The following is a 25,980-nucleotide window of genomic DNA, read 5'->3' on the forward strand; positions in this document are numbered from 1 at the left end:
TTGAGCCATTACAGTGACCCAGGCCTTGTGTTAGGGGCTTCCCCTACAAGTTCTCATTTGATCCTCAAAGAGGGATTATTATCTGCATTTTGCCTATGAAAAACCAGAGGTTTAGGCTGCACTAATATACAGCCATTAGCTACACTGGCAATTTAAATTTGAGTAAAAGTAAATGAAATTAAAAATTCAATGCCTCATAGCTACTGGTCAGTGGCCAACACATCTAACAACCTTTCTATAATGCAGAAAGTCCAAGGGACAGTGCTGGCTCACACAGATTTGCTCTACTGTCTGAGAGCACATTTCTCATAGGGGAAGATCTGGAACCTAAATGGTCATCATGAACCAGGTCCTGGTGGAGGTTGCTGGGTGAATCTAGTAACCAGGACTCTCAGATTTGGTTTTCACTGATTTCTCAGAAGCTATTTCATAAAAGCATTTGTTATTGTCATTTCCCACGTAAAGAATGGAGAGTTAACAGGGCTTGATACTACTCTCACCCTACCTGGATACCAAGCAAGTCATGGAGGCTTAAAACGGGTGGAAATGGAGTTCATAGCATAGTAGTTTTGAGTCAGTGGAGCCAAGACAAAGCTGATGAGGACTTTAGCTTTTTGTGGTTCCTCCCTTTAGGGACTGCAGCAAGTTGCCTCTGCCCCACATCAATGGATCACTCCTTCATTCAACAAAGAGATGTTGAGCTCCAGCAAGTGCCAGGCGCTGCAACAGGTCCCAGAAACCACAGATGCCTTTCTTTTGTCTCCTGGGGTTGTTAGAATGGGTAATTTCTATAAATATAGGCGTCAGATTTGGGTTTAGAGACTTGAAGCTGCTCAGAGAAAAAACAGTGCTATTAGTTATCCATTAGTAAGAAGGAGCCCTCAAGACCCGTTCTGGGTGGACAACAGCCATCCAGAGGGGCCCTTGTCTACCAGGTGACCGGCAGCAACAGGTACCAGGTCGCAGAGGGGCGGAACGGGGCGGGGCGGGGCAGGGAGCGCGCCCAGTACCCGTTGCCGCCGCCAGAGGGCAGCCAGGGAGCGCGCCGGGCGGCTGGGCCGAGCCCCCAGGTAAGTGTGGCGAAAGTGGGGCCGCCCCCCTTTCGGGTCCCAGCCTCTGATCGCCTGGGAGTGCGTTGGGCTTCGCTGCGGGGGCCGAAGGGGGGCGCGCAGGGAGGTGCCCGAGCAGCGGCTGGGACCTGGGAGTTCTGTAGGTGGGGTGGGGGCGAGCCTTAGGGGCCGGCGGGGCGCGGGCAGGGCCGGGAGCCCAGCTGCCCTTCCCGGCCGCACCCGCCGATGGCCTTGCTCGAGTCTGGGGCTGCACCCGAGTTGCCCGGGACAGCCCCTGGGCCAGGCCTTCTGCACACTTTGCTTGTGCATTCGCCCGCAACCTGGCCGGGGTCCTTGGTGGAGCAGATCGTGCGCCCCCAGCTCAGGGCGGCGGGCAAGGCGGGGGCGACCGAATGGGGGAGGGCGCAGAGGACTGCGGACACCAGGCGGCGCTAAGGCGAGCGCTGCCGGAGAGCGAGTCAACAAGTGCTGTGTTTACCCAGCGCCGGGCCGGCGCGCACGTGCGGCGGGAGGGGCCTCGGGGTGGCCGCGGCGGCCTGCGGGAACCTGCGTGGGGGTGGCATGCCCTCGCCCATCTGCACTTGGCCTGGCACAGGGTGGCGATCGATCGAACTCTCCAGATGATTGGCGTAGGGCTGCTTGGCGATTCTGGGCGCTGGACGTTGTTGCCGCCCTTGATTAGGTGGTTAGGAGTAGGATTCCGAGGGCATGTTGGCACCCAGGGGTGTGTGAGTGCGCGATGGAAGTGTTTCCTCCCTGGTGAGGCACGATCCCGCCGTGCGCCCTGCCCACCTCTTTTCATCCCGACAGCCCTACCCTGGCTTGTTTTCCACTCCGGTAACCTATTCCCAACAATCAGGCAGAGGTTGCGGGGAGGTGTTTCAGGCCATGCTCAGGCGACGGTCCTGGGTTCGCAGTGAGACTAGGCCACCTGAGCAGTGGTGCAGAAGTCTCCTTCCTTGGACTGCAGAGAGCGCTCTGTTGGGAGGATTCTAGACTCCTGCCTGCCTGTTCAGATGCAGGAGAGGCCTGATTATCTACGTGGGTGGTTTGTCACACCCTAGGGGTTGCCCTGGGGAGAGGTATGTGATGAAGGTGGAAACCTGCCTTCTTTGAGATCAAAGCTAGGGGGTTCAGGTGAACAGTGTGTCACCCTCCATCTGCGCAGCAAGGAACCTGTGATCCTCCTTGCAGTCTCAGGGGAGGAGGAGTGAAAAGATATCCCTGGAGACCCTGGTGAGAGCAGCGGACCTGCCAGTACTGCAGTCCAGGCTCTGCCCCGCCCCGCCCCCACACCTGGAGCGAGTGCACTCTCACCTGGGTCTCCCAGATCCTCCGACTCCCTGTCTCTGACATCCACTTGGCTTCTCATAGCAAAAAAGAAAACCAGGCGCCTGAGCAATAAGCTCTGCTTCCTCTTTTCTCTCACTGTCACATCCCCCACACACACCGTGCACCTGCACCTCCTTCTCTCCACCCTCCCCTTAATCCTCTGCAGCCTGGCTGCTGGCCCTGCCACTTTGCTGAAGCTGCTAAACCGCTTTCCTGAAAGTCATCTTCTTTCCAAACACTGCTCTTTGGTGGGCCCTCCATCCTCCTGTCCCCTGGGAGGCTGACCCCTGTATGCCTGTGTCCTCTTTGCAGCCTTGTCTGCTGTCATTTCTGTGTAGTCTCTCTCCTGGGGTGGTTCCTCATTCTTGATTGTTCCTTTTCCTTTTCTGAACCTCTTCCCTCTTTTCTGGGAAGGTTTTCCAGGCCCTGTGTATGGGGCTGTCTGCAGGAGTCCTCCAGGAGCACTGCCTCTGCTGTCCACCCCTGTCGTGTTGTGCTCCACTGGGTGCCCCAGGGTCACCACAAACTGAACAAGTCTGGACTCTTCTTCCCAGGCAGTGCCCTCTCTCCCTTGTCATCTGTGGGTTTCCCCCACTCTGTCATGCCACACTTGTCTCTGAAGTGTCTCTGCCTCTCCCCTCTCCTTTGTGATCCACTCTTCTAGGCCTGGGACATCCTAGGCCAGAGTACCCAGGTTTCTTAGCTGGCTTCTCTGCTGCCAGACCCATGCAGCATCCATCCAGCGTGTCACCTCTAAAATGAGTGTCCCTTTTAACTTGTCACTTATCTCCTCCTTTGAGAAGTCTGAAAAGGCCCTGGATTCCTTCTCTTGTAGAGCTCAGCTCCTCCCCTGCCTGTGAAGGGTCTCAGTCATGTGGACTCACTCTCAAACCTTGTCCAGTCCTGCACCTTCTGACCTCTCTACCTGTTGTCGCCTTCTTGCCCCTACCCTGTGCTACTTGGCTTAGATGCTATTTCCTTGCAAAGCTTGGTTCTCCCTCCCTCCCTTCTGCTGCCCCTTTCCTGGCCCTGCAGACAGCCACCTCTGTCTGCAGCTGCTGCTGATTCACAGCCCCTCCTGTCTCTGATGGAAGTCTGTTCCCTTTCTCCCTGAACCCCTAGGTCCAGGCACCCTATGGGTGATTAATAAAGGCCTTCCCACCCGCAGACCTCCAAGAACACTTCCCAACATCCTTCAGAGTCCAGTTCAAGCTCCTTCTTCCTCCAAGACTGTTCCATTTTCCCAGATTCTGTTCAGCCTGTTCTTCTGGGCTCACTGATGGGTTGGTTACAGGTTACACCACACAATTCAATACTTTGTTCTCTGCTGTCAGCCTCCCATTGCATTGGGTACAAGACACTGAGACCTGCCTTTCCTGCTCTTAACCATAGCAGCTGTTTATCGAGTGGGTCGTTCTGTGGCTCGTGTTGAGCAGTGTGCTGATCAGTCTGGACAGTCCCTCTTTTTGTGTTGTCCTTACACCACTCAGAGACTAGGCATTAGGATTCTGAAGGCTTAATCTGATTTTGTCTCTCTCTCTTATTCTTTCTTATGGGACTGGGAACTGAACCCAGGGCTTTGCACATGCTATGCAAGAGCTCTGCCTTGAGCTCCAGCCCCAGCCCTTTAGGCCTTAGGGTTATTGTGCTCATCTTTTTTTTTTTTTAATTAGTTGTTCAAAACATTACGTAGCTCTTGACATATCATATTTCAAACATTTGATTCAAGTGGGTTATGAACTCCCATTTTTCCCCCATATCCAGATTGCAGAATCACATCGGTTACACATCCACGTTTTTACATACTAGTGTCTGTTGTATTCTGCTGTCTTTCCTATCCTCTACTATCCCCCCTCCCCTCCCCTCCCCTCCCCTCCCATCTTCTCTCTCTACCCCATCTATTGTACTTCATTTCTCTCCCTTGTTTTTTTTTCCCCTTTCCCTTCACCTCCTCATCTTGTCCATGAGGATGCAATGCAGAGAGGACCAGGGGCCTGCCAGAGCCACACAGTTGGCAGGTGTACAGAGTGGAGGTTGAAACTTGATGCTGTCTGACTCTCAAGACTGTTTGTCCAGAAAGCATAGATGGTCTGCATCTTCAGTGTCCCCTTGGCAGCTGGCCCCATTGTGCAGGACATACTGGCCGCTTGGTTTGTTGGTTGCTTGGGACTCCCCTGGATTCCAGGAAAGGACTTTGTAACAGACAGATGGTTAGGTAGGACCAGTGACTCAGGGAGACTGAGGTCTTGGAAAGGGCTCTTTTCTGGTATGGTTTTCAGTAAGAATTGTGGATTAAATGGAGAAGAGAACTTTGCAAGGGCCCTAGGTAATTTCTTCCCCCCAGCCCCTTTTAAATGACTTTTTTTTCTTTGTAAACAAAACTAACCCTCCACCCCAGAAGGCCTTCAACTAAGTTTCTTTAGGAGACGTCCTTCCCTTCTCCCACAGGTCACTGTCATATTAAAATGAGCTCCTGCTGTGAAATCCCGTTACCATGACAACCAGTAGTGTGAGGCCCAAGTCTCTTGCTCCTAGGTCTCTGTACTGTATGCTTCAAGGGGCTTTTTCAATCTTTGTCGCTTTAAAAAAAAAATTCTCCTCTTTACTTCTTTTGCATAGACACTAAAACAAAAGAAAAAAAATGTTTGTTTTTTTTCCCAGGCAGCAATTTCGGGATATTGTTGGTGCTCCAGCAGGTTGTCACCAGGCTGCTGGCCCACTATTAATAGTGCCCCTGAAATGATGACCCTGGTTTAGGTGACATTTGGCGTGACTCACAGCATGCCACGGATAAAAGGACAGCATTTGGGATGCTGGAGAGGAAGAGGGACCAGGAGGCGTCAGTGTGGTACAGCCCTGCTCTAGATAGAGGTGTTGTAGGTGCCTGTCTTCAGCTGCTGTCTCCTCTTCTCTGAGGTCTTTTCTCATAGACAACTGGGCAGGAACCACCCAGAGCAGGGTACCTTGGAGGTGTTAAGAAGGACAGGGTGCCTTTGGCAGTGGTCAGAGCTACTCATGCTGACCAAGTGCTCAGGGTGCTGACACATCCCTTATTTAATCCTCCATGAAGTGGAATTGAAAGTACTGTTATTGTTGGGCTGGGGTTGTAGTTCAGTTGCTAGAGTGCTCACCTTGCATGTAAAGCCCTGGGCCTGTAATCTCTGTAATCTCAGAGACTTGGGGGACTGAGGCAGGAGGATCCCAAGTTTGAGGCCAGCCACAGCAATTTAGTGAGACCCTCAGTAACTTAGCAAGACTTCATCTCAAAATTTTAAAAAATATATAAAGGATTGGAATGGAGCTCAGTGGTAAAACACCCCTGTGTTCAATCTCCAGAATCAAAAGAAAAGAAGTACTATGTTGTTCCCATTTTATAGGCAAGGAAAATGATGCATAGAGAGGTCGAGTGTTTCTCAAAAGACACAGGATATGAAGGAATTAGGCTTTAGTCCTAGAACGTCTGACTCCTGTGGTCAGTATTCTATCTGGCACTGTACGGACAATGGAAGAACTTTGTTGCAAGAATGAATGGGTGAGCCGGGGTGGTGGCACATGCTTGTGATCCCAGGGACTTGGGAGGCTGAGGAAGGAGGATTGCAAGTTCAAGGCCAACCTGGTCAGTTTAGCCCGGGTTGGCCTTGAACTCCTGAGCTCAAGCCATCCTCCGGGCTCAACCATCCTCCGGGCTCAGCTTCCCCAGTACCTGGAACTTCAGGCCGATGCCACCCTTGGCTTATTATTATTATTTTTTAATCTAGATGTTGGTCACATAGATGTGTTCATATTGTCAGAATTCATCAGTTTTTATGTGTCCTTCTTTATATGCGTTATATTTTACATCAAAAGAGGAAGCAATGTCTCTTAAACCCAAGATGTGAATATGAGAGTAAATAAGAGTCCACACCTTTGACTTCACTGTACCTGGAAGCTTGGACTTCTCATGACAGGTGGGAAGTGAGTGGGTCTGCTTGGGCTGTGGATTAGAGCCAGGGTCAACTCTGGTTTCTTCCTGTCCCTTCTATCCCCCTGGCTTTGTGAGGGAGCCTGCTTAGCTCGCAGGTGACTGCTCGCAGTTCCTAAAGCAGCCCAGGCCTGGTCCCTGGATGCCCTCCCTGGGGGGTAAGTGAATCAGGGTGGCCTGGGGGAACTGCAGAATATGGAGGAGCAGCCTGAGCACAGACATCCTCAGCCCTGCAGCCGCTGCCAGTGGCCTGCAAACACCAGCATCTCAAGGACTGAGCAGCCTATAAAGTAGTGGACCTGGCGATGAGAGTGGCCCCACCATTCACACAGCAGTTATGTGCTGCTAAAAATACCCAGGCGCCTTATGTAAGCCCGCAGTTCTGTGGTTGGCACCTTATGTAAAAGCACTTCTTCCACCCTGGACAATTAATCAGTTGCATGCTGCTGTGTCCGCCGTGGGCAGCACGGAGTTGATGGTGGGTTTTCCTGGCCATGAGGTGCACACCCTCTGAGGGCCAGCCCTGCTGGACTCCTGCTGCGGCTGCGCTCCTGCCTCATTTACATGTTGGTGCCTTCTCATCTTTGGGTCTGGCCCATCCACATGGTTAAGCTGATGCCAGGGTTTGTAAAGTTTCCTCTTGCATAGCCCCCTCCCCCATTCACTGCCAAGATGCAAGCATTTTGGAGTTGGAAGGATTTCCTGCCCCATTCAAGGGTCCTCTCCATCAGAGGCCAGGATAGGTGACCCCGAACCATTTGGCTTGAGCCTTTTTTTTTGGAGGGGGGGATGGTACTGGGGATTAAACCCAGGGCCTTTTGCCTGCAAGGCAAGCACTCTACCAACTGAGCTATATTCCCAGCCCTTGGCTTGAGCTTGGATGCTGCCAGTGATGGGGACAGCCTCTCTCATTGTTACATGGCAATTTGAATAGTGAGGAAGAATGATGGGATTAAAACCAAGGCACAGGGGCTGGGGATGTGGCTCAAGTGGTAGCGCGCTCGCCTGGCATGCGTGCGGCCGGGGTTCGATCCTCAGCACCACAGACAAACAAAGATGTTGTGCCCACCGAAAACTAAAAAATAAATATTTAAAAAAAAATTCTCTCTCACTATCTCTCTCTCTCTCTCTCTCACTCTCTCTTTAAAAAAAAAACCAAAAAACAAAAAACCAAAAAACCAAGGCACAGGGGCTGGGGCTTAGGCTCAGCCATAGTGCACTTGCCTGGCATGTGTGAGGCACTGGATTCCTTTCTCAGCCTTGCATATAAATACATAAAATAAAGGTCTGCTAAAACAAATAACAACAACAACAACAAAAGAAAAACAAGGCACATAATAAGCCAGGTAGGCCAAAATGTTGGGCCAAAACCAAAAAGAAATTTCATAGTGATCAGATGGATAATCCATGGGCTATGAGGTGTGGAAAGGAGCATCACAGGGGACCCAACTGGGCAGGGCCTGTTAAAATAAAAAGGGAGGCAGCCTTCCAGCATAGCGATTCTACCACTCAGGATCTACCAGAAAGAAACTGGCACATGAAAGAGGGGTTAGCTCAGTTATAGAACATGTGCTTAGCATACTTGAGGCTCTGGGTTCAATCTTTAGCACAAATACCCCCCCCCCCAAACAACAACAACAACATTCTGGTACCTGTGCTTAGGTGATAGATTCTGGAACAGGCTGTGTGCAGTTTGCAGTGGTGAAAATGGTACAGTTTTCACGTCTGCTGGTGATGTGGAGGGATAACTGCATGAACTCATATTTTCAAATGTTAGAATACTATGCAACTTTGAAAAAGATAGATCTTTATAGAACAACATGGATAAATCTCTAAGACTGTAAAGTGAAAAGAGCCAGTTTCAAAGTGATAGATGCAGTATGATATCTTTTATAAAAATATACACAGGGAGGCTGGAGTTGTAGCTCAGCAGTAGAGCACTTGCCTTATACATGTGAAGCACTGCGTTTGATTCCCAGCATAACATATAAATAAGCAAAATAAAGATATTAAAAAAATTTATATATATATAATACACACACACACACACAGGGGCTAGGGAGATGGCTCAATGATACAGCTTTTGAGTCTATCCCTTTAGCATCATCACAAATAAGCCTTTCCCTTTTCCACAAAGCAAGAGTTTCTCTGATTCCAGCTCCCCATCATGCCCTCCTCCCCCAGGGCCTCTTTCAGATGTTTCTTGATGTATCTTTGGTTACATGGGTCACATATCAAGGACTGTGTGAGGCTGTGCCAGGCTCACCCTCCTTCTGAGTGTTGTGTGGTGGACAGGCTGTAGCTCAGTGGCAGAGCACTTGCCTAACATGTGTGAGGTCCTGGATTGGGTCCCCAGCACCATTAAAAAAATGTTTTTTAGGGACTGGGGCTGTAGCTCAGTGATAGAGCACTTGCCTCACAGGTGTGAGGCCCTGGGTTTGATCCTCAGCACCACATAAAAATAAATAAATAATAAATAAAGGTTTTTTAAAAAAAATTTTTTTAGAACGCATTATATGGAGAATTTTATAACCTGTATTTTATTTAATGTTACTTATCTATGAAAGTATTGACTGACATATGTAACAAATATTTCCCCCTCAGTTTGGCCTTTTTCTTTTATGGTTATTATATAGAGAAGTTTTAAATGTTTATGGATTGAATGTTTGTGTTCCCCCCAAATTCATAACCCTAGTGTGGGTTACTTAGAGTAAGGAAGTAATTAGGGTTGAAAGAGGTCAGAAGGGTAGGGCCCTGATCAGTAGGATTAGTGCCCTTTTGAGAAGAGGCCGAAGACAGCTCTCTTCTTATCCCCTCACATGCCCCAAGGAAAGGGCACGTGAGGACACCCGGGAGAAGGTAGCAGTCTGCCAGCCTGCCAGCCAGGAAGGAGCCTCACCAGGAACCGAATCAACTGGCTCCCTAACCTTGGACTTAGCAGCCTACAGATGGAGGAGAAATAAATATCTGTGGAGGAAGCCACCAATCTACGGTGCTTCGTGATGGCCTCCCGAGCTGACCAACATGTGTGATCAGTCTCTCAGTTCTTTCATTTTATAATTTCTTCCTTTGCTTTTGGGTTTGAAAGGTCTTCCCCCACCCCAGGTCAGATATATAGTCACCAATATTTTCTTTTTGGGTCTCAGTCTTTCCATTCTGCTCTATGTTCAATTCTAACCCAGTTGAAATTTATTTTGGTTTACGATGCCAGGTCTGCCCCTGGTTTGTACACACCATTGACCAGTTCTTTGGGTTCACTTTCTTTCTCCAGTAACTATATATTGAATTTAGTTTTTTGAATCTGATTTCATTTTTTGAATATACATCACTGGCTGAGTATCCATTATCCTAAATGTGTGGAACAAAGAAGCGTTTGGGGTTTGGGATGTTTTTGGATTCTGAAATATTTGCAAATACATAATGAAGCATCTTGGGGAATGGGACCCAGGTCTAAATATGAAATTTAGAAATTTCTGTTTCATATACATCTTATACCCATACCCCGAAGGTAATTTATATGATATTTGAAATAATTTTATTTATTAACAAAGCAAGTTTCATAGTGTGGAATTTTCTGCTTGTGGCATCGTATCAGCGCTCGAAAAGTTTTGGATTTTGGAGCATTTCAGATTGTGGCTTTTTTGGATTCGGAATGTTCAGTTCATTCTGTCATGTGATTCAAAAGCCAGAAAGTACAGAAGAGAAGCAGAGAGAACCTCTCTCCTCCCCGGCCCCTCAGCCTCCCAGCTCCGAGAGGGGATTTTTAGGGATCTTTCTTCTTTCCTCCAACTGACTTGAAATGTCAGCTTTATTAGAGTGTGCAAACAGGTTGGCTTCCAGCTTTCTGTTTTTTTCATGAGTCTGTCTCTTTTTCCTTCACTGTTATATATATATTTTTTGTTACAGCTTTATATATTTTGATGTCCGGCCATGCAAATTCCCTTTCCAGCTTTCCTTAGTGATGCATCCCTCTTCTGCATGAAATTAATAGTCATTCCATTCATATATATATATATATATATATATATATATATATATATATATAATATATATATATAATCAAAACCTCATTAAACTTATAAAATAATAAATATACTGAGTTTTCCTGTTCAGAAGTATGGTCCGTCTCGTTTTCATTCCTTCATGTCTTGTTTTCTGTCATCTCTCCTTTTTTTTTTTTGGTATTAAAAATTGAACCCAGGGGAACTCACCCACTGAGCCACATCCCCAGCCCTTTTTTATATTTTATTTAGAGACAGGGTTGCTTAGGGCCTGGCTAAGTTGCTGAGGCTGGCCTTGAACTTGTGATCCTCCTGCCTGAGCCTCCTGAGCTGCTTGGGATTAAGGGGGGGCCTGATGCATCTTTCCTTTTACAGCACCCAGTAGCATTTCATGGTTTTCTTTACGGAAGACGTGCATTTTTTGTTGCAGGCACTCTAACACTGAGCTACAACCCCAGCCCTGTTTTGTGTTTTATTATTGCTGTTGGAAATATAATCTGTTTCCTCTCATTTTCTCTTTCTTTCTTCTTTTCTTTTCTTTCTTTCTTTCTTGTTTTGGTGCTGGGGATTGAACCCAGGGCTTCAAGCATGCTACGCAAGTGTTCTACCATTGAGCTGTACCACCAACCCCTCATTTTCTTTGTAACTGAATATTGTTGGAATATAAGAATGTTATATATATATATTCGTTTGCAACAGGGTCTCACTATGTTGCCCAGGCCAGTCTCAAACTCTTGGACTCAATTAATCCTCCCACCTCAACCTCCCAAGAAGCTGTGCTCTACTGTCTTAGCTGAAGGTTATTGTTAAATTTTTAATTATGAAATATACATATTAAAAGCAAATAGAACAGGGGCTGGGGACGTGGCTCAGTTGTAGAGCACTTGCCTAGCATGTGTGAGGCACAGGGTTCGATTCTCAGCACCACATATAGATAAAATAAAAGATCCATTGACAATTAAAAAAAAAAGCAAATAGAACAGCCAGTTGTGGTGGCACACACCTGTAATGCCAGCGATTCAAGAGGCTGAGGCAGGAGGATTGCAAGTTCAAAGGCAGCTTCAGCAATTTAGCGAGGCCCTGTCTCAAAATAAAACATAAAAATGGCTGGGAATGGGCTGGGGTCGTGGCTCAGTGATAGACTGCTTGCTTGGCATGTGAGGCACTGGGTTCAATTCTCAGCACTACATATAAATAAATAAAATAAAGTCCATTGGCAACTAAAAAAATATTTTTACAAAGTAAAAAAAAAAAAAAAAAAGTAGAGGATTGGGGATGTGGCCCCTGGGTTCAATCTCTGGTCCAAAAAAAAGAACATATAAAACATATATGTATTATTTAAGAAGACTAATAAGCAGACATCTACCCAGCCAACTTAAGAGAGAGCACCACTAACCCTTTAAAAATTGCTTTTAAACCTCTCCTTAAAAGGATCATCTCCCCTGCCTCTCCCCAGAGGGAATGCTCACATCAATTTCACTGTAATCCTTCATGTGCTGTTCTTTAGAGCCTTACAACACAGATTTATATCCTTAATTGATTGTTTGATTTTTGCATGCATTTGAACTTTTACAAATGGAATTGTGTTCTATCCCCACTTTTTAATAGCTACATTGATAAGCAAGTGTGTTCTTGAAACTCATCCTTTTGTTAAATGTCACCGTAGTTGATTCCCTTTTTTACTGCCTTGTGCAAAGATGCCTGATTTACCCCTTCCACTTGTTGATGGACATGGGGGTTGTTTCTGCTTTTCTCTCTTGTTACCAACATCCTTTCCAGGTATAGGCGTCTCCAGGCTGTATACCTAGGATTGAAATTATAAGGGGACAGGCTGTGTGCATCTTCATCTCCTGTCCCTCCCAGAAGTCTAGAGCATTGTGTGTCCCCTCCAGTCATGGGTCTCAGTACCTGTTACCCCACATCCTCGATGGTTCTTAGTATCATCCAGATGTCTAATTTATGCCAACCTGGCCTGTGTGAACCAAGGGTTCACTATGAGTTAAATTGTCATGTCACTGATTATTATTGAGGCCGAGTGGGTTTATGAGCTATTTGTGTTTTCTCGTTTGCACATCTTGTACTTTTCTTTACTGGCTTTTCCCCTTATTAGATTGTTATCGATTCCTAGGAGACCTTCATGCATTCACGATGTGGTACTAATCCGGCCCCTATTATGTGTTGCAAATACTTCTCGCAGTATGTGGCTTGCCTTTTCACCATCTTAATAGCATCTTTTGATGAACAAAACAGTCAGATACTTCAGCAAGCTTGCCATTAACTAAAATTCAATATTTGTTTATGATCCTTTTGTGGTAAAATGCGCATACAATGAAATGCACAAATCTTACATGTTCTCTCCAATGAACTGAGATAAATCATAGACCTGCGTGATCCAGACCCCTATGAAGATAGAGAACATAACCATGAGCCCAGAAAGTTCCTTCATGACCCTTCCTGGTCAATCCCCATCCACTCCCCCAGAATCAGCCTCTAATCGGATTCCTTTTCCATTGTAGATTAATTTTGCCTGAGCTAGAACTTCATTTAGATGGACTCATACAATATGTGCCCTTTTGTGAAAGGCTTCTCACTTGACTAAAGGTTTTTGAGAGTCTTCCCGATGCTATATCAGTGTTTGCCTTCCTTCTTACTGCTTTATGGTATTTCTTTGTAGGAATATGTACAGCTTGCTCATCCAAATTGCCTGCTGATGGATACCTGAGTTGTTTTTAGCTTTTGACTGTTAAAAATGGAGTGGCTATAAATCTTCATGTTGACATATTTTTTATTCCTTTTATAGATATCATTTCTTTTATATGATTTACTTCTCTTAGCCGAAGAATGGCTAGGTCCTAGGCTAAGAGTAAATTTATCTCTTCAATTGAACCACAACATCCATTCGGAGAGTTGCACACATAAGTGAACTACCTGTCTCACTTGGAGAAAGGGAACATACCTGTGTAGCTAGCCACCACCCAGGGCAGGGGTGGGACTGGGCTACCTCCCTGGGCACTCCATTCTGGGATCTGAACCTGGAGCAACTGAAGCAAGGATGGAAAGGACAATTGAAGCCACTTATTCCCATCCTGGCAGCTGATGAGACTTTGAGGCTCAATTTCTTGCCATTACCAGAATTCCTGTTTTCTTCCACATCTGAATCTTCAGCCTTCCTATTGATTCTCAGCTACAAGATATTCCTCCAGTGAATTCCTTTCTGCTTCAGTCAGCCAGACTTGACTTCTGTTGCTTATAATAACCAAAGAACCCACATAGATACAGTGTCGCCCATCAATGACTAGAATAAAAAATTAGGTGGAGAGTGCCTCTCACATTGCTAAAACTGAGAGTAAATAAGTGGCCTTTAAACAGTGCTGAGTTTTTACATGACCCATTAATTTTTCATTTAGTTTTGTTCTGGTGCTGGGACTCATGCCCAGGTCTTCATGCATGCTAAGCATGCACTCTTTCCCCTGAGCTACAGCCACAGCCCCATGACCCCATTCAAACAGATGGATTCCTGGGCGGACAAAGCGAACTCTCAAACAGGCAGTTGCTTTAGATCACATTAGAGCTAATTTAAAAAGCTTGCAGCAGGCTGGGAGTGTGGCGTAGCGGTAGAAAGAGCAGTTGCCTAACTTTTACCAGGCCCCGAGTTTAAGCAAACTACTTCCCACATCTGGGCTTGGTGAGCTGCTTTTTTTTTTTCCCCTCTTTCTCTCTCCTTACTTTAAATTCAATTCCCAGTTTTGAAACCATTCTCTCTTAGTCCCCAGCGGAAAGCTAATGGAGAACACTGGTTTAATTTGGAAGGTGAAATGCAGGAGAGTGTGTTATTTTCTAGACTTAATTTCTGGAACCCGGGTTCACCCCTCTTGCTCCTTGATAGAGCGCATAGAGGGATTAGGTGAGGGGGTGTTTGGTGCAGTGAGAAGAAAACAAGGGTTCAATCTAAAGTTCTTTCATGCCATTCCTCAGGGATGTGTTTGCTTAAGAAGACTCACATCTAGGGCTGGGGTTGTGGCTCAGTGGTAGAGCGCTTGCCTAACACGTGTGAGGCACTGGGTTTGAGCCTCAGCACCACATTAAAAAAAAAAATGGTATTGTGTGCATCTTCAATGACAACAACAACAACAAAAAGACTCACATCTAAGTTGTTCTGCCCCAAGTGGGGGCCTCATCTGAAAATGAAAAGGGAAAGGGATTCCCTTTTGGTTTCTTTTTAAAATGTTATGGAATCGTACAGATTCGTGACAGAAAAAGACCCAATTTCAACTGGTCTCTGAATTGTCACAGTGCTTGTCCTTGTTAATGTCAGCATCTGGGAGTGCATTTGATCAAGAGGAAGGTGCTGCGGGTGAAGCTGGCCAAGAAAAGGTCAGAGATGAATGTGAAATCATTTCCAACCCCACATGGTAAGAATCGGTCCTGGTTGTGGCCGGAGCCAGGAAGTTGCCCGCGTTTGCCCAGGGCTTGCTTCTTCCCTCCCCACCCTGGTGGCCCTTTCTGAGAGCAGATGCCCGTGACTTTTTTTTCCACCTGCCATTTCCAGTTCTGCTGCAGGGTTTCTTAATTTCCAGAAGCCACTTCTCTGCAGTACCATGATCTTGACTTAGACACAAAGACCTCCCACTCTTCTGAGTTTATTCTGACCTTGCACTTTAAACTTGAGCTAAGTAGGGACAAGGCATGGTGCAGGGTGCAGTGGTGCACACCTATGATCCCAAGTGGCTCAGGAGGCTGAGACTGGTGGATGGCTAGTTCAAGGTCAGCCTGGGCAACTTAGCAAGCCCCTGTATTTTTTTTTTAATTGTTCTAATTAGTTATACATGACAGTAGGATGCATTTTGACACATGATACACAAATGGAGTACAGTGTCTCCTTTCTCTGTCTGAACACGTGCAGAGTCACACCCTAGTGTAATCATGCATGTCTATAGGGTAGTATGGCCCTATTAAGATTTCAAAAAACTGGGGGGGACCCAAACATTCAGATCCTGGCAGTGTCCCTTTCTCGAGCTCTACTGAGTGGGTAACTGTTTTGAGTTTCTCATTTGATTTGCGCCTAGGCTGAGGGTGCCCAGGTCACTTTTGCAGGTGGAGCACTATCTAAGGACACCATGTGGATAAGAGTTGTGTATGGCTTGTTATGACTATTTTCTAACGAATGGATGTGAAATGTCCTGTTTTCACCTTATCAGTTTATCAGTGTTTCTAAGTGCTCCCACAAAGGGGGACCTCTTCTGATTTCACAAAGGATCCCAGTGGGCTGACCTGGCCTCAGGTTGCCCACAGACCCATTGTCAGGTTCTGGCACCACAGGAGATTGGGAACTAATTTAGCGAAGGGGAAACCTGGGAGTGAAAGACCCTACAGGAAGGAGAAGTTGCTTTTGTAAGTTGAATTTCCATCCAGGTCATGCTCTGAGGTTAGGGTAGAAAGGACAGGCCAAGGGGGCATCTGGTACGCAACCATGGACTGACACCACTTTTTCTGATGTCCCGAGTGTGGACTCACGGGACAGCTCAGCTAGGGGCTAAAGGTCTGCACCATGGGGGTCATTGCCTTGATGAGGTTTGCTGTATGGTACTGTCCTATGATGAGCTCTGCCAACAGATGTAGAATATGGACCCTTCGGGTGCTGGTGTTGGACAGGCCTGGGGGATGGATGGCAAGCAGAGGCAAGTTGGGAGGAGCTAGAAGTTTGTCACTCAGAGGAGGGCTAGGTGGGCAGGGGGCGTGTGTAGAGACAGCAGGTTCAATTGTGGGGAGGAAGGTAAGACCCATCTCTACAGGTTGGCAGCGAATACAGGCAAGCACTCTGCAGAGGCCTCACCAGGAGGCAAGGAGGTGATGGGCAGTCCTCAGGGAAGGTCTTTAGAAGTGTGGGAATGAGGCCTCAGGGAAAAGGGCCTGCCCAGATCCAGAGGCCACACTCAGGGTAGAAGGATGTGCTGGGTCCTGAAAGAGCAGGCTGGATGCTTACAGGTTAAGGGCTGAGGCTCTGGCTTTCTCTCTCTCTCTCTCTCTCTCTCTCTCTCTGTCTCTTTGGTACTGGAGAATGAGCCCAGGGCCTCGAGCATGCTGGGAAAGTGGGAAAGCACCTTACCCCTGAGCTACATGCTCACCCCTTTTAAAAAAATATTTTTATTTAGAGACAAGGCCTTGCTAAATTGCTCAGACTGGGCTCAAATGTCTGATTCTCCAACCTCGGCTTCAAGTAGTTGAGATGATAGGTGTATGCCGCCGCAGCTGGCAGTTTTAGGACATTTCTGTGAAGGTATTTTTTATAAGTTACAGTTATTTATTTTCTGGTGCTGGGTATTGGACCCAGGGCCTCGAGTGTTCTAGGCAAGTGCTGTGTCTCTGAGTCGGACCCCCAGCCCTGGAATCGGTTTTCATCCTGGTTCTACCTGTTCCCCATTTTGTGACCTTGAGACATTGCTGTGACTTTGGGCCCCCAGTGTCCTCATCTGTAGAGTAAGAGTCATGAGAGTGTCTGAGGCATTATCATGAGCATTAAATGAGAAGTCACATACGAAACATAAAAGCTTATGGCCCATGGTGGTGGCTGTTATTGAGAGTGTTGGGGTCTCCCTAGTTTGCCCCGAGGAGTGTCCCTGGGGGCTGGGAGCTCTTCGAGTGGGGTTCCCTCCCAGGACTGCTGCTGTCTTTCGGCTGGTGTTGAGGTCCACAGCCCCTCCACTGCCTTGTCTCTGGCTGCTAGAGAGCTTGTAGCAAGATGTGTTGCTCAGTCTAAATCATCAGATTGCTGGTGACATTTTTTTCCTTTCTGCTTGGCCTCTGTTCTCTTTGATCCTTAAGTTGTTTATTTTTATTACATTTAGCCCCTAAACTGCCTCAAGCCCTCCTTGAAATAGGCAGCGACACATTTGGAATGAATAAATAAAATTTTAGATCAGGCACTGAGCAGAGTTGCCATAGAAAGACGCGTGCTGTGCCCGCCCCTGTCTCGTCCCCTCCTCTGCATAGTCTGGAGTATCCGTCAAGGAAGTAAGACAGCTCAGCCTCTGAGATAGATGAAGGCATATCCCCCTTCCAGCCCCACAGCAGAAAAGGAACCACAGGTTTTCTGCTGTGAAGATTAACTCTCAGGCAAAGGGGTGGAATTGGTAAGGGGACAGAATGGGGAGGACATAGCCTAACTCTAAGCAAGCACCTATCGCGTGTGCCTTGCACTGTGCTAGGTGCTTAGTACACTCTGGGCTGCTCCAGGAGGGTGGTACTGGAGATGAGTATCCCAGTTATGGGATTGTCAACTTCTGGGAAGTTGATTGTGTGAGCTTTGCTAAAACATGGACTCATGGACCCTTAGGAGTTATGTTGGGCTCTGGGACAGACCTGAAGATGGACAGCAAATGGAGGCAAGTCTAGAGGAGCCAGAAGTAAACTTGGGGAGGGCCGGGAGTGCAGTCTTGAGGGAGGAAGGTAAGACACATCTCCAAAGATTGAGGAGCAGGGAAGTGGAACTCCCAGAGAATCCATCTGGACCCAATTGTGGGCCATATGAAGGACCACATGGAAGACCTTCCCCAGGACTTCCTCCCAGTCTTCAGATTTCCCAGTGCATATGTCTTAGGCATTGATTGCCACAATACTGTAGCGTAACGAACCATCTGAAACCCGCTGGCATATGGCAGTAAGTATTTATTTCTCTCTTACAGAACTGTGGGTTGGGTGAGGTTTCGCCTATCTAGGCTGTTCTCAGTGGGACTTGGTTGGCTTCATGCTGTGAGTTGGGTTTGGGTTTGTTCCATGTGTCTCTGATCCCACTTGGACCAGTGACACCCAAGGCGTATATATTTCAGGGGACAGGCAGGAGTCCAAGAGAGAGTTCAATCGCACAAGCCTTTTCTCACAAGATATCATGAACAGCCCATTGGGCAAAGCCAGTCATATGGCCAACCCCAAGCCAAGGGGCAGGGAAGTACATTCCCACCATCAGGCCACTGTTGGGTGTGGCTATTTAATACTAATACAGGGAGTGAAAAGTTGAGACCAGTAATTCAGCTTCCTTTAGGATGAGTTCCATTCATTCACTCAGTAAATATTTATTGAAAGCCTGCAGCACACCAGGCACTGTGCTGCTTCTGGGGAGCAGGCCTGGTTTTTGTCTTATGGAACTTATGAGCACATATTAAAGAGCTATTTTTATCATTAATGATTCAATTACATTGGCAATAATCACTACAAAGGACAATTCAAAGTGTAAGAGTATATATAAGTACAGCCGGGCGCAGTGGCGCACATCTGTAATCCCAGCAGCTCAGGAGGCTGAGGCAGGAGGATCTCGAGTTCAAAGCCAGTGAGGTGCTAAGCAACTCAGTGAGACCCTGTCTCTAAATAAAACACAAAATGGGGCTGGGGATGTGGCTCAGTGGTTGAGTACCCCTGAGTTCAATACCCCTACCCTAAGAAAGAGTACGGGTACCAAAGAGTCCGACCTGGTCCAGGGAGGAGAAGATGTCTGAGATCAGAACTGAAGGGTTAGAGTTCCTCAGTCCTTAGGCGAGGGATCCTTAATAAGGTCAACTTCACAGCTGATGTCTCATCAGAAGCCACGGGAGCCAGAAGGCAGGAGAATAACATGGTCAAAAGTACTTAAAGAAGCTGTTAGTCAGGAACTCTATGTTCAGAAAAACTATCCTTCAGAAATGAAGGAGAGGGGCTGGGGTTGTGGCTCAGCAGTAGAGCACTCGCCTAGCATGTGCAAGGCCCTGGGTTCAATCCTCAGCACCACATAAAAAAATAAATAAATAAAATAAAGGTATTGTAAAAAGAAGGAGAAATCAAGGCATTGGAGATCAATAAAAACTGAGAAAAATTTGTTGTTAGCAGACATGCCCTATAAAAAAATACTCAAGGGAGTCCTTCAGGCAGATTTGAAAAGATTAGAGAATGACCCAAATCCATGACATGAGGAAATAAAGAGCACTTTTAAAGTGTATTTTGTTTGTAATTCTTTTCTTCTCCTGATTAAAAAGACAACGACATAAAGCAATAATTACGAAACTCTATTGACAGGCTTATCATGTGCAAAGACAATGTGTATGACAATAGGAGCACAAAGGAAGGGGGAGGGAAAAGAAGAGTCACACCTCACTTAATGACAGGGACGTGTACTGAGAAACATATCACTAGGCAATTTTGTTATTGTGCAAATACGTAAGAGTTCTTACAGGAGATGGCTACCGTACCACCAAGTGATGTAATCCACTCTTGTTATATACTCTGCCATTGACTGAAATATCATGCAGCACGTGACGGAATGGTAGAGCAATATTTAATCTATTGAGATTAAGTCAGTATTGATCCAAGTTAGATTGTTTTGAATTAAAATATTAATTGTATGAACTGGAGATATGGTTCTATGGTACAGTACTTGCCCAACATGCATGAGGCCTTGGGTTCGATTATCAGCACTGGGGGGAAAAATAATTGTGATCTCCAAGGCAACCACTAAGAAAATAACTTAAAAATGTGATAAAAGATAATTAAAAGGTATGCTAGAAAATGCCAATTTAACGCAAAAGAAGACAGAAATTTAACAATTTAGGGACAAGAAAAGGACATAAGACATATAGAAAACAAATAGCAAAATATCGTAAATCCTGTCTCACTAATTATATTTAATTTAATTATATTAAATTCAGATGGACTGGACACTCCAATAAAAAGAGATTGCAGAATGAACTTTAAAAACAATAAAAAATTATGATCAAAGTATCTACAAGAGATACCAATAGAAAGTCAAAGGATGGAAAAAATACCTACTATGTAAGCAGGAACTAAGAGAAAATTGAAGTAACTAAAATGTCAGACTGAATCAACTTTAATATAAAAACTGTTACTGAAGACTAATAAGGATATTTTGTAATGATCAGAAGAGAAAATCTATCAAGATAGCATAACCATTATAAACATACGCACCTAATAACAGGTTCTCAAAATACATTAAGCAAAACTAATACATGAAGGGAGAAATAGTTCAACAATAAAAGCCAGAGACTTCAAGGTCTCACTTTGAATAATAAATAGAACAAGGAGGAAGAGGATGAACAAGGAAATAAAAGATTTGAATAACACTATAAAGCAATCAGGCTTAACATCTGTAGACCACTCACTCTGCAATGCATTTAAAGCATCCTCCAGGAGAGACTGAAGTCCTCCAAAGTATGTTCTCTGATAAAGGGGAATGAAAATTAGAAATCAGAAACGAAAAGAAATTTGAGGAATTCACAAATGTGAATTTGCACTCCTAAGTAATCAAGGAGTCAAAGAAGAAATTTCAAAAGAAATTAGAAAGTACTTTGAGATGAGTCAGGTATGATGGTGCACACCTATCATCCCAGCTACCAGGGAATTGCAGCAGGAAGATCAAAAGTTCGAGGCCAGCCTCTGCCACTTAGCGAGACCCTGTCTCAACATAAAAACTAAAAATGGGATGTAACTCAGTGGTAGAGCACCCCAGGTTCAATCCCCAGTACCATAAGAAAATTAAAAAATAAAATAAAAACCTTAAGATGAATGAAAATGAAAACATACCAAAACTTGCAAATATATAACCATATATAGGCCTATATTAAGAAAGAAGAAAGACTCCACTTTAAGAAAATGAAAAAAGAACAGTAAGTTTAACCCAAAGCCAAGAGAAGGGATAAAAACAACAAAGATTAAAACAAGAAAAAAATGAAGTCGTGAATAAAAAAGGTCACATATCTTGTGATTCCATTTATAGTCAATGCCCAGAATATGCAAATCCATAAGACAGAAAGTAGATCGGTGGTTTCCAGGGGCCGTGCAGAAGGGAGGCATTGGAATGACTGCTAATGGTTTCTTTCTGGAGTGAGGAAAATGTTCTGGAATTTGATAGTGGTGGGATTGCACAACTCTGAATCGACTGAAACCCACCCAACTGCAAAATTCAAAAGTGCCAGTTTTATGGTTTGTGAATTATATCTCAATGATGGGACTAATAAAAAAAAAACTTTTTTTTTTTTTTTTAAAGATGGAGTTCATTAGGCAAAAGAGATTGTGGAAAGAGGATTGGGGAAACACTTCTATGTAGTAGTATTGTAGTGCTTGCAGAAAGGAGCCTGGTGGTAAGGGGAATACAGAGGCCCCAGGTGGGTAAAGATTTTGGTTTTATTCTCAGCGGACTGGGGAGATTTTAAGTAGGGTAGTTCCATGACAGGGCTGGCATTTTGAAGAGCTCACTGTGACAACAGTGAGGGCAGATTGGAGAGGGCCAGGAGAGGATCTGGGATGTAGCTGCAGAGGCCAAGGTACAAGGAACTTGCATTTCAGGGAGGCTTGTTATTCCAGGTCGCCCTGCTAGAAGGAGATACATCCTGGAGCCTCTACCACTGAAATCTCTCTCTCCCTAGCCACTGATTTGAATTCCCCCAGGTTGGTTGGTTTTTGTGGTACTGTTGATAGAACTCATGGGTGTTCTAGCACTGAGCTACATCCCCAGTTCTTTTTATTTCCTCTGTAAACTGGCCAGTCTGGCCTCCAGCCTATGATCCTCCGGCCTTAGCCTCCTGAGTTAACTGGCATTACAGGCATGTGCCACCAGAACAAGATGAAAATGTTCTGGAATTTGACAGTGGCCTAGCTGCCCACAGGTATTTTCTCCCTTTCTCTCTCTCTCTCTCTTTAAATTTTATTGTGTTTTCAATGGAGAAATACATCATCTGTTTGCAAAATAGCTCTTGAAAAACACAGGGAGTGCAGATATTGTAAAACAAAGCAAACTCCAGTCACGAGTCACTACATACACCATGCAAAAGCAACAGTCTGATCTCCAGGTTGTGAAAACTAAAATGAAAAATCACTACACAGAGAAGGTCCAAGTTTCCAGGCTGGCAAAGTTTGTGCGCAGTGACATGAAATGTTTAATAAACTGAATTTTTCCCCCCGACGTGTAAACACAATGACAAGACTAAATCTGTGCCTGTCGATATCAATCTAACTCTGAAGCTACACAAAAACACACAGACCCCTTGTGCACTTCACCTGTTAGTTGACTCTTTTTTTTCCTGAGGTGGTGGCAGGAAGGGCAAGGTGACTGGGCAGAGCAAAGATGTGGGTGGTGGAACTATTGTAAACCAGACGTTATAAAGTCATGAAAATAAAACCTCCATGGATGCATAGTGTAAGGGGCAAAGACCACACTCTAACTTTGGAAAATTAATTAGAAGGACGGGAAAAGCTTAAGTAATCGTGGTTTAGGCCCAGCGCAGTGGCCCACGCCCGTAATCCCAGCAGCCTACCAGGCTGAGGCAGGAGGATCTCGAGTTCAAAGCCAGCCTCAGCAAAAGTGAGGCACTAAGCAACTCCGTGAGACCCTGTCTCTACATAAAATATATAAAAAAAAGGGGGGGGGATGTGGCTCAGTGGTTAAGGCCCTTGGATTCGAGCCCCACTACCACACACCCCCCAAAACAGTTTAACATGAAAAATGCACTTGTGATTGAATGGAGTAGGATGGAGGGTTTAGGAGACAGGCTCACCAGAAAAATCGAGGAAGACTGCTCCCACAGGTATTCCCAATCAGCTCAGAGAATGGCCGGGGAGGTAAGCAAGTAGGTGTCTGTCCTGTTGGTCAGACTATGAGAACAACGTGCTGACTAAGGCTGGTTTCAAACAGTAGAGATGGAGGAGAAAGGGAGTTCATTGCCAAGGACCAGAGTGCATCATAGAAGCAGAAGGGGAGCTGCACACCCAGAGCTCAGGAGGCTGGGTCAGTGCATGCACTGGGGGAAGTCCGGAGCCCCTTCTGCCTGTGTCTGCCCCAGTCTTTGTATTGGCCCCCCTTCTTTCTTGCACTGCAGTTAGCCTTTCTGTGTCTCTTAGTTGGTCATTTCATATGGGGAGAATGGCGCCTTCCGCAGTTAATAAGTTTGCATCCTGCTGTCTTAGAGAGCAGTGAGCTCAGTCCGGCAGCTCCTCCCACCCCGTAGCTCCTCCCACCCCCGTTTTCTTTCTTCTTCTTTTTGGTGGTGCTGGGGATGGAACCCAGGGCCTCACCTGCAGTCGGCAGGTGCTCTACTACTGAGTTACGGTACCAGCCTCCTTTCATTAAAAATAATAATAATAATAATAAATAAACAAATAAATTAAAAAATTTTTTTGAGACAGTGTCTCCCTAAGTTGTTAAGGCTGCCTCGAACTTCTAATTCTCCTGCCTGAGTCTCCCAAGTCATTTCCTAGATGTTTTTTCCTGGTACCGAGGACTGAACCCAGTGCCTTGTACAAGGGCTCTACCAGTGAGCTACATCCCCAAGTCATTTCCCAGATTCTTTTATTTTTATTTTTTTGCCGGGGGTAGGGTATACCAAGGATTGAACTCAGGGGTACTCAACCACTGACCACATCCCCAGCCCTATTTTGTATTTTATTTAGAGACAGGGTCTCCCTGAGTTGCTTAGTGCTTCACTAAATTGCTGAGGCTGGCCTTGAACTCGAGATCCTCCTGCCTCAGCCTCCACAGCCTTGGGATTACAGGTGTGGCCCACCTTTCCTGGCTCATTTCCCAGATCCTTAAGGGATCGACTTCAACCAGCAGACTTGATCCAGGTGCACCCCTGGGACAGTCACTGGGCCAAAGGGGAATTTGTCAGTGTAAGCCCAGGGTTTCTGGAGCCACACTAGGTGGTGGCTGGGCAGCTACAGCAAGTCTGGGGAGCAGAATGCCCGGCTACCTTATTTCAAAAAGTTGTCCCCATCCTCACTTTGGATAGCTTAGAGCCCCATCAGTCGGCCCCTGGGGATGAACTACACAAGACTTTGTCACTTGAATTAGTTTGCATACAGCTGTCTGTCACCCCTCCCTTTTTGCCCTTCACTCAGCCTTTCCCTGGGCAGGGCACATTCCAAAGTTCAGAAACAGTCTAACTCTCTGTGTGAATTCCGTCAGTTCCCCCAGAAAAGAAATGCCTGACTGTTGCCCTCCTGAAAAACTTGTTGAAAAGGACCCCAGTTACTGTCATTGTCTCATTTTCACCTGCTGTTTGGCGCGAAGTGGTGCTGATTCAGGCAGCTGGAGCCCTGGTGACTGTGGAATAAATGGGCCTGTGATTGGGGACAGGAGGGGACGTGATGTGTCTGTGAAGTCCGGCGGGAGGCGAGTGCGAGGGTTCACCGCCCACACGACCCACCGTTGGCAGCTCGCCCTCTCATCCCTTTTCAACTGGCGCAGGTGATGTGTGTGGTGCCACCCTTTCTGCGGGGACTCTGTGGTCAGGAGACTGAGGGGCCATGGGGACCAGGCTCCTGGCACTGGGGCAGCCGCCTCCAGTCTCAAGAAGCACGATTGATCTTGGCTGGGGCTTTCTCTCTTGCTGGGAGAAGCAAGGAGTCGAAGTCCTTCAGTCAGCCACTGCCCTCAGACATCAGAGGAGGGGACAAGGACACTCTGAATGCAGATGCAGCTTCTAAGGGCTCCTTTCTCTTTGAATTCCTACCGCATTTGTAAGGAGGGCGTGCAGTTGGGTGCCTTATTATTTATGGCTGAATGCTGTTGCCTCAAATGTTGCTCCTAATACTAATTGCTGTGATATGCATAGACCTGGCTGCATAGAGCAGCGCCAACCTCTGCAGTTCATTTGCTACCACCGGGTGAAGGAAGTAGGGCAGGTTGTGGGGTGGGCATTTAGTAGTTGATAAAAATCTTGGGTTGGAGGGTGGGGTGTGTGTGTGTGAGAGAGAGAGAGTTTGTGTATGAGTGTGCAGTTCTTTCCCTTCACAGTCACATAGATGATCAGAGCTGAAACTAAAAGCCTGGCTTCTGAAGTCTAATTCCCGTCTCTGACCATCACAGAGGGCAAGTGAATTCAGATTCTTTCAGGCAAAGACTCTGCCTTATTCTTTCGTGTTTTCCCAATCTGTTATCTTTCCATCCATCCATTCCTTCCTCCATCATGTTCCATAAAGAAATTGAGAGTGGCAGTGGCACACGCCTATAATCCCAGCCGCTTGGGAGGCTGAGGCAGGAAGGTCACAAGTTCAAGGTCAGCCTCAGCATCTTAGTGAGGCCCTGAGCAACTGAGCAAGACCCTATCTCTAAATAAAACATAAAAGGCCCCAGAGATGTGGCTTAGTGGTTAAGCACCCCTGAGTTCAATACCCCATGCCAAAAAAAAAAAGAGAAAAGAAATTGAGGACGTACCAGGCACCTGTAATCCCAGCTACTCAGGAGGCTGAGGCAGGAGGATTGAAAGTTCAACACCAACCTCAGCAATGTACTGAGACCCTGTTTCAAAATTAAAAAGGGCTGGGGGTGTAACTCAGTGTTAGAGTGTCCTTGCGTTAAACCCCCAATACCAAAAAACAAAAAGAAAGAAAGAAAGAAAGAAATTGCCTACACAAGGATGCCTATGAGAATACGTATTTGTCTGTTATGTATAAAGAAGATAGGGCTGAGAGGGTGCCTGGGTGGTAGAGGGCCTGCTTAGTGTGTGTGAGGCCAGAGATGTGATCCCCAGCACTAAAAACGGCAAGAAATATAAAAACATGTACTTATAACAAAAAGGTAAAAAAAAAAAGTAGGTGCTATATACCAGACCTTTGTGTAGATTGATACATGTATATGTTT

The 25,980-nt window shown here is 46.2% G+C and overlaps 1 protein-coding gene across 1 annotated transcript in view; it reads left to right on the plus strand.

The window, feature by feature from the left end:
* Positions 1–1,031: 1,031 nt before the first annotated feature.
* Positions 1,032–25,980, plus strand: part of Rph3al (rabphilin 3A like (without C2 domains)) — a 148,150-nt gene continuing 123,201 nt past the window's right edge. Inside the window, 1 exon segment of the mRNA XM_058580074.1 lies at positions 1,032–1,070. The gene's annotated coding sequence lies outside the window, so the exon portion shown is untranslated.

This window comes from Marmota monax, unplaced genomic scaffold, assembly GCF_021218885.2.
Source record: "Marmota monax isolate L192 unplaced genomic scaffold, Marmota_monax_Labrador192_F-V1.1 WCK01_AAM20220418_F8-fsc00138, whole genome shotgun sequence".
Taxonomy (NCBI): domain Eukaryota; kingdom Metazoa; phylum Chordata; class Mammalia; order Rodentia; family Sciuridae; genus Marmota; species Marmota monax.